Source organism: Mauremys mutica, chromosome 7, assembly GCF_020497125.1.
Source record: "Mauremys mutica isolate MM-2020 ecotype Southern chromosome 7, ASM2049712v1, whole genome shotgun sequence".
NCBI classification, from domain to species: domain Eukaryota; kingdom Metazoa; phylum Chordata; order Testudines; family Geoemydidae; genus Mauremys; species Mauremys mutica.
Window position 1 is genome coordinate 29,858,723 of NC_059078.1, and position 19,530 is coordinate 29,878,252.

Here is a 19,530-nt window from a genome sequence, read left to right on the forward strand (position 1 = left end):
TAGGATTTTGCCACCTGGTGAAATTCTGTACCCTTTTTTCCTAGCGTGGCTGTAACTTTAGAGGGACGAAGATCATTGAAAACTGAGCAGAAGAGCAGCATGGAGCGGAGCGAAGGAACGCAAATAAAAGACAGGTAAACAGAACTTTGAGCCAAATGCTGGGTTGCTATACAATTATCAGATCAAAGGCTCCCTTTAGCTCGCTAGCAGCTGGCTGGAAATGCACTGACATTTCCCATAAAGGACGTTATGGGGAAACAGACTGCAGGGTAATTGGGTATGGAGTGTTAACCTCCACACGCAAGCAAGAAGCAAAATTACATTCCACCTCAAGGGAAAGTCATTCAGAGCAATGCATGGTGCACTACATAGAGCACTGTGCTGTGATATAGGAGGCCTGGGTTTACCCTGGCTCTGCCACTGGTCTTGGGCATAATCCTTCCCCGCTCTCTATGTCTCTGTTTCCCCTGCCCTCTTTTGTCTAGTTAGATCGTGAGCTTTCTCCTCTCTCTCACTGCGTGTCTGTGCAACACCTGACAAAGGGGGGCACTGGTCCCAGCTGGCTGATTGCCTGCTCTATGCGTCTTCTTTCCATGCTGCTGTTGAGTCCTGTCCAGGCCCAAAATCGCCACCACTACCAACCTCTATTGAGGTGCATGTGAACAGAAATCGTTCCCACCGATGGCTCTCTGCTTCCCCAGCTACACAAGTCACTCCCATTTCCAACTGGTAGGTGTTAAATCAATCTGGTGGCAGCAAAGCCAGGTCCCATTTCCAATTTAACTAACAGCTCACCTATGCAAAACGCAGCACCAAAAGAGATGCATAGATTTTCAGGCCAGAAGGGACCATTACAATCAGCTGTTCTGACTTCCTGTATGACACAGGCCAGAGAACCTCACCTAGCCATTCCTGTATCAAGCCCATATGTTCTGTTTGAGCTACAGCATATCTTCCAGAAAGACGTCAAATCTTGATTTATAGATCCCCAAGGGATGGAAAATCTATCACATCCATGGGTCAGCTGTTCCAGTGGTTAATCTCCCTCCATGTTAAGAATTTTCACTTTATTTCCAGTCTGAATTTGTCCAGCTTCAGCATCCAACTATTGGATCTCAACCTGCCATTTTCTGTTGGCTGAAAGAGCCCTGCCCTCTGAAATCTCCTTCCCCTGCAGGTACTTATGGACTGGGCTTGGGTCACCTCTTAACCTTCTCTTGGATAAACTAACTACATTGAGCTCCTTAAGTTTCTCACTATAAGGCAGGTTTTCCAGAGCTTGGATCATTCTTGTAGCTCTTTTCTGAACCCTCTCCTATGGCTCAAAGTGCAGACACCAGAAACGGACACAGTTTTCCTGTAAAGGTCTCACTACTGCTATACTGGAAAACATGACAGAGAGTGACAGACTCCAAGAGCTCGATCTAGTCATCTGAGCAAACCGAAGGCCGAGGGGTGATTTGATCCCAGTCTATAAGTACGGTACCTACATGGGGGACAGAAATTTGATAATAGGCTCTTCAGTCCAGCAGCCAAAGAGCTAACAACTCCCAAGGGCTGGAAGCTGGAGCTAGACAAATTCAGACTGGAAATAAGGGACAAATTTTAACAGTGAGGGGAATTAACAGTTTTTCCAGGGCTATAGTGAGTTCCCCATCACTGAGCGTTTTAAAATCAGGACTGTATGTTTTTCTAAGAGAGAGATGCTCTAGGAATTAGTTAGGGCAGTCCTGTGACCTGTTATACAGGCGGTCAGACTACCTGGTCACAGAGGTCCCATCTGGCCTTGGATCTATGAATCTATATACAGAAGTGATGACACCGTCCTCTTCTGACTTAATATTCCCCTGCTGGCCACACCCCAGGTTTGTGTTATATCTCTAAGGGTTGGTCTACACCTAAAGCCTAGGCTGACCTGGCTCTGTCACTCAGGGGTGCAAAAGTGGTCCCTTCTGGCCTTAACCTCTATGAATTCTGCTGTTCACCTAGCTACCGCCTCTCTGGGAGGTGCATTTACTACAGCAAGAACCACTTCCATTGGTGTAGCAAGTGTCTAGACTACAACACTGCGCGTTGCACAGTCCCTGAGCTCAGGGCCCTCACTGTGCCAAGCGCTGCACAGGCACCAGCCGAGATCGGGGCCCTTACTGCGCTAGGCGCTGCACAGACCCTGACCGAGATCAGGGCCCCCATTGTGTCGGGCACTGCACAGACCACAAGTGAGAGACAATCACTGCCTCAAGGAGCTCAAAGTCTAAATAGAGGAAGGGCGTGTTGTGCCTTTTTGCTCTTTAGGTAACAGCAGTATGAAGAAACCCAGAGCAGAGCTGGCTCCCAAATAACCAAGATTACTCACCACGCACACACATGCCAGGTACATTACTGCTCTGGTTGCCTTCAGCAGCTTTTAAACAATGTAACACAGTGAGCACCACTAGGTGGTTCACAAGCTATTCCTAAATAGCTACAGGGGAGGGGAGGAAACTGAGGCACGGAGAAAGGCAGTGATTTGCTTAAAGTCACACAACAGGTGAGGAGCAGAGCTGGAAACAGAATCTAAATGTCCAGCCCTCATCCCCCTCCTTCCCAGTGGGAATACAGTGCCCATCACCCAAAGCACTTATGAATCCCCACTCTCAGGAGGAGGGAAACCCCCACTCTCAGGAGGAGGGAAATTGGAGAGCGGAAGGGATTTCACAGTCATACAACAGGTAAGGAACAGACTCAAGGACTCCTGACCCTCAACCCTCCTGTTTTACCCCACCAGACCCCATTCCACTTCCAGAGCTAGGAGGGGAACCCAGGAGTGTTGAGTCTTCCTCTAACCCCCAGCTCACGCTCCACCTCCCTAAACCAGGGCTAGAACCCAGGCACCCTGGTGTCCTACCCACTGACCTTACTGGTCTTTCTCCCTGCTGTGCGTCCCACAGGTAACTGTTCAATTAGCCAAGAGGCCGGGAGTCAGGGCATAGCCAGGCTGCTCTTCCCCTGTATCAGAACCAGGAAAGGTACCTACTGTGAGATTCGCTCTGAGGAGGAAGCGACGTCAAGGCAGCGCCTGCCTTGGCTGGCCGTCCCTGATCACCTGTGTCTTTATACACAAGCTGTGCTAGCCCCCCTGGAGGGATGCCAGGCTGGTGGGCTGGAAAATCCGCCTGCACTTTGACAGCGATTGCTCAACAAATAAACACACTCGCCTGGAGGGTGGGTAGGAGTCAGAGCGTGGAAGGTCCAGTTCATCGCCCCCTCATGAGCCTGCCTGGAGGCCTAATGCCCCAGGGATGGGTGTTCTCGGAAGGGAATAGATGCACTTAGGGAGAGGTGGTGTGGGCTAGTGGATAGGGCAGTGGTCTGGGAGTCAGGCAGGACTCCTGGTTTCCATCCTCAGCTCTGAGAGTGGAGTGGGGTCCAGTGGGTGGAGCAGGGGGTTGGGAGCCAGGATGCCTGGGTTCTATTCCCAGTTATAGGAAGAAAGGGGTTCTAAGGGTGGGGGTGAGACACCTGAGTTCTAGTCTAAGCTCTGGAAGGGTTGGAGGAGTGTAGTGGGTTAGAGCAGTGGTGGGCTGCCTTGTGGTTAAGACCTCAGATTCAGGGGATCTTGGTTCAGGTTCTGGCTCTGCCACGGACTCTCTGTGGGACCTTGGCCAAGTCACTTCATCTATCATGTGCCTCAATGTCTACCTCCCATTCCACCACATAGTCCTTTCTTTCTCTCTTCTTTTTAGACTATAAGCTCTCCAGGACAGCTCTCTCTCACTAAGCATCTGCACAGCACTCGGCATGATGGGAGCCCCAATTTCAGTTGGGATCTGTGCAGCACCTGGCACAGTGGGGCCCCAATCTCAGCTGAGGTCTTTAGATACTACTGTAATTCACCTAGTAATCAAGAGCCTGCCTGCCATTGTCTGTCTGTATATCTCCTAGCACCGTAGAATCCCAATCCTGATTGGCATCTCTCAGCACTACCAGTTTATTAATAACAAACAGCACTCATAACCTCATTGGACCAAACCCACCTGCTATTGTTCTGAGCCAGCTGGCAACATCCCGATAAGATAAATACACCGGGAACATTTCCCTGCAAAATCAGATGCTGACATGCAGACAGTAAGCTGAATACTCAAGCCCTCATCAAAGGGAAATATTCAGCTCTTCCCTCTCATCCCATTTGCTGTACCCACCAGTATCTAAAAGGTGCTACCCATTCAGAGGAGAGATTCCTACAGGGGGTGGGCCATGTGGACAGAACTGAGAACCAGTGGGAATGAGCGAATCAGGTATCGAATGCCAAGACGTGATGCTAATGTCGCATGGTTAAGACTCACACTCGGGACACGGCTGCAAGAAGCCTTCCTGCAGAAAGCTCAATCCCCGTGTTGTGCAGCTGCTGTTTTCCATCATACGTGTTTACAACAGGAATAAATAAAGCTTCACTGGACAGTAAGGAAAGACAGGGGAATAGAAAACACTAAGAAGGTGCAGTCTTAGTCTACACACAGACTGGGACCTAACCAAAAAAATAATAATAAAATAATAATAATAATAATAAAATCACATCTTAAGGCCAGCAAGGGACAGTTTGGGAGTAGACAGATTGGGACTACATATCGGTGGGGTCAAGTGGCTAGGGGCTGGCAGTCAGGACCCCTGGGTTCTGTTCCCAGCTCTGGGAGAGGAGCGGAGATCTAGTGGATTAGAGTGGGCAGAAGGGAGTCAGGGCTCCTGGCTTCTATTCCTGTGGCATTCAGCGATTCCTCAGTGCTTCAGGAGCTTACAAGAAAACTGCTTTGTTCTGTGTCTGGTTTCAGCTGGCTGTGCATAGCAAGAGCTTCACAGCGCTCACCCAGAATCTGTCTGGGAAGCTCAACCCTTAAAGGCACAGCCCTTCATACCACAATTCCCAGCGTTGGAGGGGAGTAGGGTATAGTGGTTAGAGCAGGACAGGCTAAGAGTCAAGGCTCCTGGCTTCTATTCCCGGCTCTGCTAATATGTGACCCTGAGCAAGTCCCCTCACCTCTTCCTGCCTCAGTTTCCCCTCCCACCCTTTGTCTCTTTTGACTGTAATCTGCTTGAAGCAGGGAATGTATTTGTGTCTGTGCAGCACCTGTTATAATGGGGATCTTGATTGGGCCTCTATAGTGGTCAGCATTATAAGAAAAACGTGCCCGTTTAAGGTGTATCAAGTTGTACATCAAATATTTTTATCGTTTGCATTACAGCAGCAGCTACAGAGATTGGGGCCCTGGCAGACCAGGTGCTGCACCAACTCCAAGCGGCATCAGGACACACACTGGGCTGGGAGCTGCACAGATTCCAACCAAGGTCGGGGCCTCGGCTGGCTGGGTGCTGCACATACCCCAAATTGAAATTGGGGGCCCAGATGTGCACAGCAGAGTCATTCGGTGAGAAACAGTCCCTGCCTCAAAGAGTTCACAGTCTAACACACAAGACAGACAAAGGAAGGATTGATTGGGGAAACTAAGGCACGGAGCGGTGAAGGGAAGTGCCCATGGTCAGCAGCCGAGCTGGGGATAGAATCCAGGTGTCCTGACTCTCAATCCAAGGCCTTTGTCTACTAGATAACACTGCTTCTTCCAACGCCCTGGGCCAGCAGTATCCAAGAGGGTCTTGCTCTGCTCTCAGCTATGGCCCTCGTTAGTGACACAAGTAACAGCACTGGGTCTTTTTCCCACCTTAGCCCTTGTACTCGACACCTTTCCACCGGGACGTGAAATCCATTCTGAGTGTACAACACACCACTCGACACGCAGCCGGCAGCACGAAAACTCTGGCCCTTCTCCTCCCTGCGGAGCTGCACTAGACAAGACTCGTGACCTACTTTCTCTGCAAGAACACCCGCGCTGAGCGATGAAAGAGAGACATGCCAGTGTCGGGAGAAGATCGCTTGAAACAGAGTCAAGCCAACAAACGGAGACGGCCTCAGCTTGTTAATTGCTCCCTGATCTGATCAGAAGTGGAATTATAATTAAACAGCAAATGCAATATCCGAGGACTTGTCTTAAAAAAAAAAAAAAAATCCAACCCACCAACCTGAAAATGGTGTGTTCTTACCATGTAGCAGCTAATACCTATGGAAAATCCAGCATGGACAAGATAGTTTTTAGTTTTCGCACATGGTGTGACTTGGTCCCCAACCTGTAAGGACCCACACACAGAACAGAAATTTGATAATGGGCTCTTCAATCTAACAGACAAAGATCTAACAAGATCCAGTGGCTGGAGGTTAAAGCAAGATAAATTCAAACTGGAAACGAGGTGCCAATTTATAACAGTGCGAGGAATAAATCACTGGAACAACTTCCGGACTCTCAGGGCACGTCTACACTACAAAATTAAGTAAGTTGACATACAGCCACTGCAATAAACATTGATTTTTAATATTCACACTATGATCCTTCTGTTGGCCGTGCACGTCCTCATCTGGAGGGCTTGCACCGGTTGAACTGTCAGTGTGGGGCACCAACAGCCCAGAGCCCTGCCACCCAGGCCCCATTGTCAACACTTGGGGGCGGGGCTCCAGGCTGTCAGCCCCCACGGCCTGACAGCCAGAACAGTCAACTCAGTCTCTATGCCAGGGCCGCCCAGAGGATTCCGGGGGCCTGGGGTCTTTGGCGGCGGGGGGCCCTTCCGGGACCCGCCACCGAAGTGCCCCAAAGACCCGCGGCGGGGGCTCCCCTGCCACCGAATTACCGCCGAAGCGGGACCCGCCGCCGAAGTGCAGCCCGGTCTTCAGCGGTAATTCGGCGGCGGGGGGCCCTTCCATTCCGGGACCCGCCGCCAAAGTGCCCCGAAGACCCGCGGTGGGGGCCCCCCGCAGCCAAATTACTGCCGAAGATCGGGCTGCACTTCGGTGGCGGGTCCCGCTTCGGCAGTAATTCGCCGGCGGGGGGCTCCTTCCGCCCTGGAGCGGAAGGACCCCCCGCCAGCGAAGACCGGGAGCGGAAGAAGCTCCTGGGCCGGGCCCCACAAGAGTTTTCCGGGCCCCCCGGAGTGAGTGAAGGACCCCGCTCCAGGGGCCCCGAAAAACTCTCGTGGGGGCCCCTGTGGGGCTCAGGGCCTGGGGCAAATTGCCCCACTTGCCCCCCCCTCTGGGCGGCTCTGCTCTATGCTGACATTGTCGACCTAACTACATTGACCTAAGCTCTATGCCTCTCCCTTGTGTGCAGTTATTATGTCAATGTAGTGGGCGACTTACATTGGCAGGAGCAACATTGTAGTGTAGATGCTTACAGAGCTAAGTCGATGGAAGTTGCATTATATCGACCTAATTCTGTAGTGTAGACCAGGCCTGGGTCACTGGCAATTTTTAAATCAAGATGGGATGCTTTTCTGAAATAGCTGCTCTCGCTTAAACAGGAATTAATTCAGGGCAGTTTTATGGCCTGTGTTCTACAGGTCACCTAGATCAGGGGTCCCCAACGCCATGGCGTCCGCAGGGGCATCTAAATGCTCCCACGTCCTGTACGGCGGTCGAGCATCCACAGAAATGCCGCTGAAATGCTTGACCGCCACCACGGTCCTTCGTCTGGCACCCGCCAGACAAAAAGGTTGGGGACCACTGACCTAGACAATTGCAATGGTCCCTGCTGGCTTTATAATCTATTAATCTACGGTAGCAGGTCAAGCTCAGCTTCAGCCTTCCCCCAGGGGTTACCACGTGTGAAAGCTACAGACTGCCTTGGACTGGACCACAGGTTTAATTACCACATCTTAGCAAACATGGGAAGAAAACTCCTTTGTTTCTAGTGTGAATGCAACCAATGGAGCTGATCACAATGTTTTCTCCAGAAAGGCTTTTCTGACAGAAAGTGGGTTTTTCGTCAAAATGGAATTCTCCATAGAAAACGCCCATTGTGTATGACATTATTTGGGTTCTTGGAGGAAAAAAAAAATCAGTTTTCAGTAAGTGAATTTTTTTTTCAATTTTTAGCTAAAAAGTTTCAGTCTTCCAATAACCAAGTTTCATTTTTAAATTTTTCCCAATAACCACAATATTTTGCTGTTCAGTTTCCCAATAATAGGAATGTTTGATTTCTTGGATTTCCAACATCTGAAAGATTTTGCTGTTCAATTTTTTAGGAAGAGCTCTAATGTGGTGGGATAATTTGCCCCCATCTGTTACTGCAGGGTTCATACACCTTCCAGGGACGCATGTGAGATGCTGGCCCAAATGGGCCAGTCCTCTGATATTGATGCGAACCTTCCAGATCCTCTCTTCTTTTCACAGCTCTGCTCTGAGTGCATTAAGAAATAAGGGCTGCTAAGGTTTGTTGTTTGTTTGCTTGTTTTTTTGACCTTGCTAATATTTACCCATCCATTTATGATTTGCTTCTCCAGCACAAAGCACGGAGCGAGGAATATCACGCTGATCACGCTGCCTGCTGAGATGCACCCCTTTGGAGTAATCTGGCTCCATCAGAGGCTTGTGTGTGCTGAGTTTTTTCCACAGTGGCGTGGTTGCTGGTAATATTACAATAGCACCTACAGGCCCCAGACCAAGATCAGGGCCACCAGCTCACAGACCCTGACTGAGATTAGGATCCTCAATGTGCTGGGCACTGCCCAGACCCCAACTGAGATCAGAGCCCTCGCTGCACCAGGCGCTGCCCAGACCCCAGCGGCCCATCAGTTTAGATATCACTTCTCCAGTAAGGAGCACTGGCTGGGGAATCTCACCCTGCTCAAGTTGTCTGCGCACACATCCCCCTTTGGGGTAATCTGGTTTAACGGAAAGCTTGTGTGTAGTGAGGTTTTTGCAGTGCCATGGCAATTAGTTATGGTACTGCCTAGAGGAAAGCTGAATATTTGGGGAAAGTTTCAGCCAAACTGGTTCAGCCCTTTCCAAGAATGAGGTCAGGGAATATGTCATTGTGCCCAGGTTAAAAAAAAAAAAAAAAGACCTGGCACATCTTTTCTTTGAAAAGATCTAATGTCTCCATGTTTTAGAGCAGGGACTTGAAATTTGGCCACGGGCTGGCCTTGGGCTCCGGGAGGTATCTTTTGCTGTCCCCCAGGAAAATCTGCCCAAATCTGGGCCACGTGATAAGCCTTTGGAAAATCTCATTGTGTATAATTTTCTCATGTCCCTTCTTATTTCTGTCCTTCCTAGCGATACCAATCTCTTCAATATCTCTTGACAGAAGAGTTTTCTAAGCCCTGGATCAATAGGGAAAAAGCATTCTCGCCTGTTTGCTAAAAGCAAATATGGGAAACCTGCCAGCATTATCTGCTCCTAAGAGATAAAGTGGAGTTGGCTCTTCTAAAGGTTCAGGGACTCTGCCGGGTGGAGGTAACAGCAACAAGCAACAGTGGCTCTGAGACGCTAAAAATGCCAGAAAGATGGCAACGCTTGTTGCATGCAGTTAGCTACTGAAATCTCTTGGCGGATTCCAAATAATTCTGTAGCAGGGGATAATGGGCCGGGAGCCAGGACTCATGGGTTCTATTTCCAGCTCCAGGAAGGGAATAGGGCCTAGTGGTTAGAGCGGGGGGGGGGAGTCAAGACTCCTTGATCTATCCCCAGCTCAAGAGGGGAGGGAAATCTAGTGGTTAGAGCAAGGCAGGGGCAGGGAGTCAGAACTCCAGGGTTCTGCCCTTGCCTCAAGGAGAGGAATCTAGTGATTGGGGGAATCTAGCGGAATCTCTGCAGATTCAGGCAGGCAGCGCTCGGGGCAGCTCCCCACTCTCAGAGCAATCAGCTCAGGTTCTTTACAGACTCAGGAAGGCATCGCTGTGTTAGTGATACTTGGGGCAACTCTCCCAGGTTGGAGCAATCAGCTCTGGCTCTCTGCAGACTCAGCCAGGTGACTTATACCTAGGTAACATTTTCCAGCTTTTCTCTCCCACCACAAGAGCTAAAAACTGTCCATATTTTACTACATGGAAGCTGAGATTCTGCTGCAATCACATGACTCCAGGAGCCAGGGCCTGAGTTAGTAGCTTATAGCACCTTTGCATCAATCCACCCTGCCCACCAGATCTGGCTGCAAAGTGAGTCAGCAGAAGAGCTCTGCACCATCAACCAACACCTTTACAAAACCCAGACACCCTATCCTGAAGAGCTATGCGAATACACGCTCTTACACTACAGCATGACCCCATCAATTGGTGAGCTCAACACAGGGATAACTGGGTGAAATTTAATAGCTTGTGACAGACAGATCAGACCAAGATAATCTACCCTAACAGCTTTAAATTTTATGAATCTATGACAGCCACTCGCAGTCTCCCCTTTGTGGCCTGCGCGCAGTTTTAGCTACACAGCCCCCTCCTCTGCCCGCTCCTCAAACATAAATTAGCCAGAGTACAAGCAGATGCTCCAATTACCAATGCAAATTGCCAACCATTTCGAGTTGAAATTTACAACGCCTCCGAAGACATCAGTAACCAAGGCAATAAAACCCAGGCTTTATAGTATTTTAATAATTCTTGCGCTCCCAAAAAATCACCCTCTGTTAAAAGAGGTTGCAGCTCAGATTCATGACTGACCGGCTGTGTAATACCCTGCTGAGGGAGCCAGCTGGGCTTAATGGTGTAATGAGCGTGCATTTGTTGCTGCAAAAACGGCACACAATTGGGACTGTCAACAGGCCGCTCATTTAAGGTGGATTTTTTCACAACTGATGTGGTTTTTCAGTGTGAAAATGAGCCTCAAGGTGATCAGAAAGAAAAAAAAAAAAAAGCTTATTCTTCCAAAAATTTGGACAGTGAAGTGTCCACAGGTCCTGTGGGGCAGTCTGGCGGGACTCACTGTCACACGAGCATGGGTCTGCAGCCACATGAACGTGTTACTGATCTAACTCCTGTCTAGATTGGATCACAGGGATTGCCAGACTGGAGCAGAGCTGGGGTCCATCTGGCTCGGTATCCTGCCTCAGAGGAAGGTGCAAGAACCCCAAAACAGCATATGGGGGATAATCTGCCCTGACAGTGGGTCTCAGCCTGGTCTCTGCTTGGCCAAGCTTGTGAAAGCCTTACACTCAATTCAATGGCACGTCTCTGTCTGTTAGTCCTTCTGTCTGTAACATGATAACCTTTCAACACCACAGCCAATCAACTCCAACATTTCAGGGAATGTTCCAGGCACCAGTAGCCACTATGGATTTTGGGGGAAATGAAGGAGGAAAATGGAGGACATATGAAGCCCCTACCAGCTCTTTAGCACAGCCTCAAGCACCTCTGCAATGATCCATTGATCAAACAACTGGTTGATGGCACATTAGCACCCTCCGGCATAACACTGGCCCATCCCACCAGTGGATCCTCCCCACAGAGTGCCTGGTGACACCTTGAATGACCCATCACCCAAAGAGAAAGCAGAATGGGGAAGAATGGGCATATGTGCTCAGCCTCTGGTATGGAGGAATGGGGCAGACAGAACCACAAGCAAGTGGGGGTGAAATTGGAGGACTCTGTTATGGGAGGAGGGGGCTACCCAGAGCCCCTGGCCTAGAGGGGGAAGGGTTGATGTTGGAAAGAGTAATGAGGGTTCACACAGACCCCCCACCGTGGGGCAAGAACAGGGGACCCTGGTATGGGTTCACACAGGCTCCCTTGCATGGGGAGGGGAGGATAGAGGGCACCCACAGCCCCTGCCCTATGAGGGAAGGTGGTAATGGGGGCACACAGAGCCCCTGGCAGGAGGGAGGTTGGGGGACACAGAGATGCAGAGTCCCTGAAATAGAGGGGGATGTGAGGTGGTCCCCAGGGGGCAGTGGGAGGAGGGGGAATGGAGGGATGCAAGGACTGACCCAAGCTACAAAGCATGGGACCAGCTCATACTTACAGGGAGGCTTATGTCCTGAAGCAGGAGGTTTAAAATCCCTTCCAGAATTTGTGTTACCTTCAACTATCCCAACCCTGGCTACTCTCCTTCTCCAGATCATTGTCCAATCCCCTTTTGACCTTGCTAAGATCTTGCCCCAATGACTTCCTGTGCCAAGGAGTTCCACAGGCTTGTTCTACATTGCCGGGGAAGGGGGGGTATTTCCTTGCCTCCGTCTTTGAATCTGTTGCTTTTTAATTTCACCAACTGCCTCTCTTGTGTTACCAGACAGGGAGAACAGAGGGTTCTGCTCTCCCATCTCTAGCCCAGTCTTTATAGTGTAGGCTCTTATCATGTCCCCTCGCCTCCATCTTCTTTCTGAGGCAAGCAGCCCTGTAGCAGGGTGCTGGTGCAAAGGCACCTAATTAGCCCCCACTCAGCCAGCCCCAATCAGGGGAAATAGATTGTGGCTGGGAAGAAGCCTGGTGCCTGGCCTTTAGAACTGGCTGCACCTGCGGGTTCAAGGGCTATAAAGGCTGGCTGGATGGCAGCCAGAAGAAGGGGGGAATGGCCAGGGGAAGGCTAGTCTCCGGGTGGAGGGCAGACTCTGGGTGGAAGAGGAGATTGTAAGGCCTGCAAGCTGTATATAGTACATCACTGGTGGTGGGAGACATGTGTAAATAAAGCCATGGGTGCTGCAGAAGGAGAAGCCTCTCTGTGCTTTATTGGGGCAGCCAGTGGGGCCCAGGAAGAGGGGCGGGCAGAGGACCTTGTTACAAGCCCCTGTCTCTGCAATCGCTCTCCAGATGAGCCTACTTGTCTGTGTGATGTAAACAGGTAATGTGCACTAAGGACATACCAAGACGCTGCATCATTGATTTCCCCTGCAGCAGAAAGTCAGTCTGCAAGGGCCTATTGTCCGTTACTATTTGGCAATGGGGTGACAATATTTTTGTACCCGGGGCGGCTCCAGGCACCAGCAGACCAAGCGCGTGCCTGGGGCAGCAAGCCGCGGGGGGCACTCTGCCGGTCGCCGCGAGGACGGCAGGCAGGTTGCCTTCGGCGACTTGCCTGCGGAGGGTCTGCTGGTCCCGTGGCTTCAGTGGACCTCCCGCAGGCACACTGCCAAATCCGCGGGACCGGAGACCTCCTGCAGGCAAGCCGCCGAAGGCAGCCTGCCTGCTGTGCTTGGGGTGGCAAAATACCTAGAGCCGCCCCTGTTTGTACCACACCAGACTGACTGTGGCCTTCATGCAGCAGCCTGACACAAACCTTATTTAATAGCACTGCTTGAGGGGGAGTCCTCAGGCAGACCGTGCAAACGTTGAGCTAAGGAGGCAGTATCACCTCACGGACAGGACACTGGATGGGCCTCTCTCTCTGTAAACACCTACATGGGGATCAGAAATTTGATACTCGGCTCTTCAGTCTAGCAGCCGAAGGTCTAACAAGAACCAAGAGCTGGAAGTTGAAGCTGGATAAATTCAAACTGGAACTAAGGCCACATTATTAACAGTGGGAGGAATAAACCATTAGAACAACTTCCCAAGGGCAGTGGTGGGCTCTCCAGCACCGGCAGCGGCTATATGGAGATGGGATGTTTTTCTAAAAGATCTTCTCTAGTTCAGCCAGGAATTAATTCAGGGCAGGCCGATGGCCCGTTATATAGGAGCTCAGACTAGATGAACACAGTGTCCCTTCTGCCCTGAGAATCTATGAGACTTGGGTTCTAGTCTTGGTTCTTCCCGCACCTGCTGGGTGACTTTAGGACAGTCACTTCCCCGCTGTGTGCCTCAGTTTCCCCACCTGTTAAATGGGGATAATAATACAGGCAGGGCCGGCTTCAGCGAGTGCGGGGCCCGGTTTGTACTCACCTGGTGGTGCTCCAGTCTTCAGCGGCCCTCAAGGACCCACCGTCGAAATGCTGCTGAAGACCCAGAGCGACTGAAGGGCCTGCTGCCAAAATGCCACCGAAGACCCCCCAGAGCACCGTCAGGTGAGTAAAACTTAAAAAGGCACCGGCTCGAGGCCCTCTTAGGCCCGGGGCCCGATTCCAGGGAATCAGGTGAATCAGCCTAGAGCCGGCCCTGGATACAGGCTTCCTCTGTGTAGTGCTTTGAGAATAAAGGGTGAATAGCACTAAAGAAGAGCTAGGGAGTATTAGTTCATGAGAACTAGAATGCAAGACTAGTGAGAAACAACCGTGAAGCACACCAGTCGGCCCACACAGAGAACTGAGTCAGAGGGGGGCCTTTAAAATCATGTCAATTTCAGGCCTGGTTAGTTTCGCAGCTGGAAGCAATATTGCTGGCTCTTGCACGTTTACCATGAGCCTCAAAGTGTCTGGTATCTTCCTTAAATCCCATGCTCCCAGAGTCCTGGGATTACAGGCAAATCTCAGTTTCAACTGAAAATAATCAAGTTTTTAGCCCTCGACCCGACAGAAAAAGGCAAGAAAACGTGAGCCTTTCCAATCTTGTGATTGTTTCAGTCCTGAGTTTTTTTCAATGCCTGGGGCTGGCAAAACCATGGGGGTGGGAGTATTTTTTTTAATCATTGATTTTTAAGCAGAAAGCATTCCTCAGGAACAAGACATCTGGAAGATTTTTTCAGTCTCCATCACAACAGCTCATCATTTCACTCTCTCACATTTCTGAACATGCTTTGCAGTGCTTTCAATGTGCCAGCACACAGTGCCATCTGGAGCCCATAGTGGGTGTCTCAGGCATTGTCATCTACCTTTATGACGACAGTTTGACAGATGCCACACTAGCGATCAGCATGCAAAGAATGAGTCGTAGTGATAGCGATGTCTCCCTGCAGCTGAGCATCAACAGCAAGAAGCTGCATAAAGATTAGATCACATAGAATGGACGGTCAGGGAAAATCCTTAGCAAGGCAGAGAGAACTGGGAGAAAGTTTTCAGCAGAAACTTTTCTTCCACCGAAAAATGCACATTTGGAAACACTGGAACATTTTGCAAATTCGTGGTGGTTTTCCCAAATTGTTTCATTTGGAAAAAACCCTCAAACAAAACAACAAACAAAAATACCACCTCAAAATCCCCAAGTTTTGATTCAACAATTTCAAAAGGAAACATTTCAATTTTCCAGTTCAAAATGCCGTTTTGGTTCAAAATTTCCTTTAATTTTATTTTGTAAAATGTTATAGACTATTTTAAAATGTTCCAAATCAAACAAAGCGTTTTGTTGCAAGTTAAACAAAATGGTTTGCCTGACTCAAAAGTAATTTTTCTCCACTTTTCAATTTGCTGAAAATTTTTAAAAATTGACTTGTGTCGAAAATGTTTTCCTGGATTGCCACAGAGCCAAAAATCCATTATTCACCCAGCTGTAAATGCAAAACAAGCAACCAGTGTCAGAACTCCTGATTCTCCCTTGTAATAAACCCTCGCTCTCAGAGCACTTTACAAAGGCGGTCAGTATTATTATCCTCATTTTACAGAAAGGGACACCGCGGCAAAAAGAGGTGATGTGACCTGCCCAAGGCCAGTGGCAGAGCCAGGAATAGAACCCATGGCATCACGTGACTCAGAGGTAGGGTTTTTAGAAAACTGCCCGCTATCGTGAGAGTTGGCAACAGTGCGAGACCATAAGTTGATCAACCACTAGATCAGAGCTCAATGCAGGACCGACTGGGCGAGTTTCTTTGCCGTGTGTTACACAGGAGGTCCGACAGATGATCACAAAGGATTTGGGCACTTTGCAAATGTTGTATCAGGTGAGGTTTTTCCAGCTGAAATAGGGGAGTATTAATGCCACTGGACAAGGCACTGGGGGTAAGGAAGACCTCATCTGGATACGGTGTGCAATTCTGGCCACCCATGTTCAGGGAAGGTGAATTCAAATGGCAGAGAAGGGCTCCTAGGGTGATGGAAAGCAGATCTTACCAGAAGAAACTGAAAGAGCTGGGCTGATATGACGAGGTTGGCTGTGACGATCCAGAAGCTTTCTTCCCATGTTCCTATATGTTACCCTGTCTCTACATGAGAATGTGGCTATAACTGGTTTTTCCAGCAGAAACTGGCCCCAGGCCCTGCACCCACTGTCTATTGCGGATTTATTTCGTGCCGTACCATGGAATCATTAAGCCTCTTTAGAAGCAATCTAAGGACAAGTGAAGGAAAGCATTAAACTTTTAGAAGCAACTTAGCTCTGCTCAGGGCACAGCTGCTGTCAAAAAAAGCCAGCAAGAGATTAGGATGCAGAAGGAACAGGATGGAGAATAATACAGAGAATCCAGCCTAGCCCTTTGCTATCGCAGGCAGCCCCAGCCAAGAATCCCAGTCAGAAGCGTGTCCAGCTCTGTCTTCTGACTAGTGTTTGCTCCCCACTGCTCCTATGGGGAGGCTGTTCCAAAACCTCCCACCTCCTCCTCAGCTCCAGCCTCAATTGATTCCTGGCCAGTTTATCCTCATTTGTTCTTGTGCCAACATCGTCCGTTAACTTCAACAGCCCTTTTCCCTCCCTGAGATTCAGTCTCTGCTCGTAAGATCAGTTCTCTGTTCCCCTGAACAGCTGTGACACTTGCAGGGCTACTCAAGGGGTACAGGGTGAATTGCTACTGTCTGCTCGTAGTGCGAGGGAGCCCTGTCTGTGCCCATCAGGACAAACTCGCCCCAAACTACTGGCTGCTGGCAGCACAAGCGCTCCCACTCCAGGCTCCGCAAGGCCCCTCTTCCCTCTGCAGGCTAGCAACTTGCACACCTCAGACCTTAGACTCCCTGAGTCCTTGGGGGCAGAGCAGAGATAAGCTGTGGCTAACTCTATGGAGATAGCAGCAAAGAGTCCTGTGGCACCTTATAGACTAACAGAGGTATTGGAGCGTGAGCTTTCGTGGGTGAATGCATCCGACGAAGTGGGTATTCACCCACGAAAGCTCATGCTCCAATACATCTGTGAGTCTATAAGGTGCCACAGGACTCTTTGCTGCTTTTACAGATCCAGACTAACCCCTCTGATCGATGGAGATAGTTCTCCCCAGAGCTCTGGGGCACAGGGCCCTCCAAACAGGGGCGGCTCTAGACATTTCGCCGCCCCAAGCACGGCGTCATGCCGCAGGGGGCACTCTGCCGGTCGCTGGTCCCGTGGCTCCGGTGGACCTCCCGCAGGCGTGCCTGCGGAGGGTCCGCTGGTCCTGCGGCTTCGGTGGAGCCGTGGGACCAGCGGACCCTCCCGCAGGCATGCCGCCGAAGGCTGCCTGCCTGCCGCCTCCCCGGCAGCCGGCCGAGCGCCCTCCCGCGGCATGCCGCTCCAAGCACGCGCTTGGCGTGCTGGGGCCTGGAGCCGCCTCTGCCTCCAAACCTGTCTGTACACCCCCCTGCGTTACACTCAAGTGCACGGTCCCTCAACTTCTGGGCCCCTGCAATGCCCATAGATTTGCTGCCCCGCCGTTTCTTAGCTTCACCTCAGTGCCACGCTCTGCTCTCCGTAGCTCTCAGCACGTAGGGCTGTCTATGGTCAAACCAAAGAGACATTGATTTGACAAAGCGCAAGCCTGAAGATAAAGATCCAAACTGAAGCAAGCATAAGGATTGGAAACGTGGTAACCAATCAAAGAAAAACATAAAAACGCAATCTAGAGGCTGTACTTCGTAACTAGTCCGCTTCTCTGCCAGCAGTCAGTCCATCCATTCGAGAGGGCGGGGACCCACTTCTTGTGAGACACGCTGGCAGAGTATCACCTCAGTAATGGATCCGTCTTGCACCCTTCTTTCTCCTGTTATACAGTTCCAGACCTTTTGCCTCTTCATAACCAGGCCACTTGGGTAACCTCAGTTTGCCTCATTGGCCCCCTCTTCAAGATCTTTTTCTTGGGATCTTTTGTGCTTTGTAAAGGCCCAAGCCTGCACCTTATGTAGACTGTGAACACTTGGCTGGGCCAAAGATGTCCATTGTTTCAACTCTAGATTGACTTAGGTCTGAGAACCACCCCACCACCAGTGCATCATCTCCAGCAGCATCAGAACATGATATTCTACATGTCACATAACTCTTAAAATATTCTCTGTACATATATCCTGCAATAACCATGACAACCAGCAAGTTCTTCACTTTCGGCAGAGACCACACATGGCCCCCTGTGTTGAAATATCATGAATATGGCAATCACAGGGGACACACACCCATCTGGGCATATCTAGACAAGTCATTGGGTATAGACTCATAACTATACAGACAGTCTGTTGCCAACATGGGGCACCTGGGTCACATCAGCCTAGGAGCCCTTCTCGGCACCTGGGCCAGTTTGGATTCATTAGTCAAAAGGAAATGTTTCAGTCATTCCCTCTTGATAATTTCGACATCATTGACAGTCCTGTGAAACATTTCGATTTTGTTGAATCAGTATTTTCCAACAGAAAAACGTTCCACCGGGAAATTTTCAACTCACTCTCGCATTAGCTAACCTCAAGTGAGCAATCAGTTAACTCAAGGGACGTATAACTCTCAACTTCCTATCCTAACCTAGTCCCCAGTGCTGATGCAGGTTAAGCCAGGCCTGGTGTGGAGGATATGAGAACATTTGCAGAATCTCTGATGGAAGACGTCAAAGTGTTAATACTCAATCAAGTGCCTGAGCAGTATTTTATTCTAACCACTACTCCTGTCATGCTGCTTTGACTGGAAGAGCTGCAGAATGAAATGAGACACGAGCTAATCAGCCATTCTGTTAGGGTAGGCGATAACAATTTGTACAGACAGTTCTCTGCATCGTACACATGCAGCCTTCCCCCGCTCTGCCTGGGAAATAAAGTTGACATTAAATACAGTGCTGATCCATGTGGGCCCAAGGCTCTTTGGGGAAAGACTGTCCTGTTCTCTGTTTGTACAGCACCTAGCGCATCAGGCTCCTAAGCACTACTGTAAGCTATAGGATTCGCAGATAAGAGACCTACAACCACACTTCTGACACGGATTTCGCTCTGCATCAGAGTTGGTTCTGGGAACTACATTCCCAGCAAAAAAAAACCCCAACTGTAATGAAAAGAATTCTCCCACACACAAAATTCCATCCAATTTTTTTTTTTTTTTAAATTTTGGGCAGCTGAAACCCGAACATTGTTTTTGGCAACTAAACCAATTCGGTTAAAAGCTGAAAACATTTGGGACAAAAACATGACAATGTTCACAAACAGGAATAAATCAGGGGAAGGGGGCTTTGAATCACTGTTTAAAACTGGTTAGCATCTGTTTAACTTTAGGGGGCAAAGCTCTTTGGTTAAGATTCAGAACCCGCTGCCTCATCGGTTGATGAGCTGGGAGTTTTCGCCATCCCTGGTCTTCCCAGAATCCTCAAGCAAAAACAGAAGAACAGACTTTCTAAGATGACAAATAAGCAAAAACAAACTCTTTCAGGTTTTGCATTATATGGCGTTAAAATGGCATAAAAAGCTATTTTGGTTGGTCACTGGGAATGGGCGACAGGGGATGGATCACTTGATGATTACCTGTTCTGTTCATTCCCTCTGGGGCACCTGGCATTGGCCACTGTCACAGACAAGGTACTGGGCTAGATGGACCATTGGTCTGACCCTGTATGGCCGTTCTTATGTACAATTCTGGACCAAAAAAATGCCTTTTTGGGGGGTAAAATGTTATCAACAAATAATTTTCCATCAAAAAACAAACAAACATTTGGATGGAAAAATTTGAGTGGCTCCACTTGGGACTCTTTGAACATGAATGAAAGTGCTGCAGGCACAAACAGCTGTCCCGACACATTAG

The 19,530-nt window shown here is 49.7% G+C and overlaps 1 protein-coding gene across 7 annotated transcripts in view; it reads right to left on the reverse strand.

Annotated features, from left to right (window-relative positions):
• Positions 1-19,530, reverse strand: part of PC (pyruvate carboxylase) — a 229,762-nt gene that overhangs the window by 150,634 nt on the left and 59,598 nt on the right. Inside the window, exon 1 of one of the 7 annotated variants that reach the window (XM_045023192.1) lies at positions 3,017-3,086. The exons of 5 other annotated variants lie outside the window; for them this stretch is intronic. The gene's annotated coding sequence lies outside the window, so the exon portion shown is untranslated. Of the gene's footprint in view, positions 1-2,895; positions 3,087-19,530 lie in introns of those variants that run through there. One more of the 7 variants, XM_045023188.1, reaches the window with a different exon arrangement.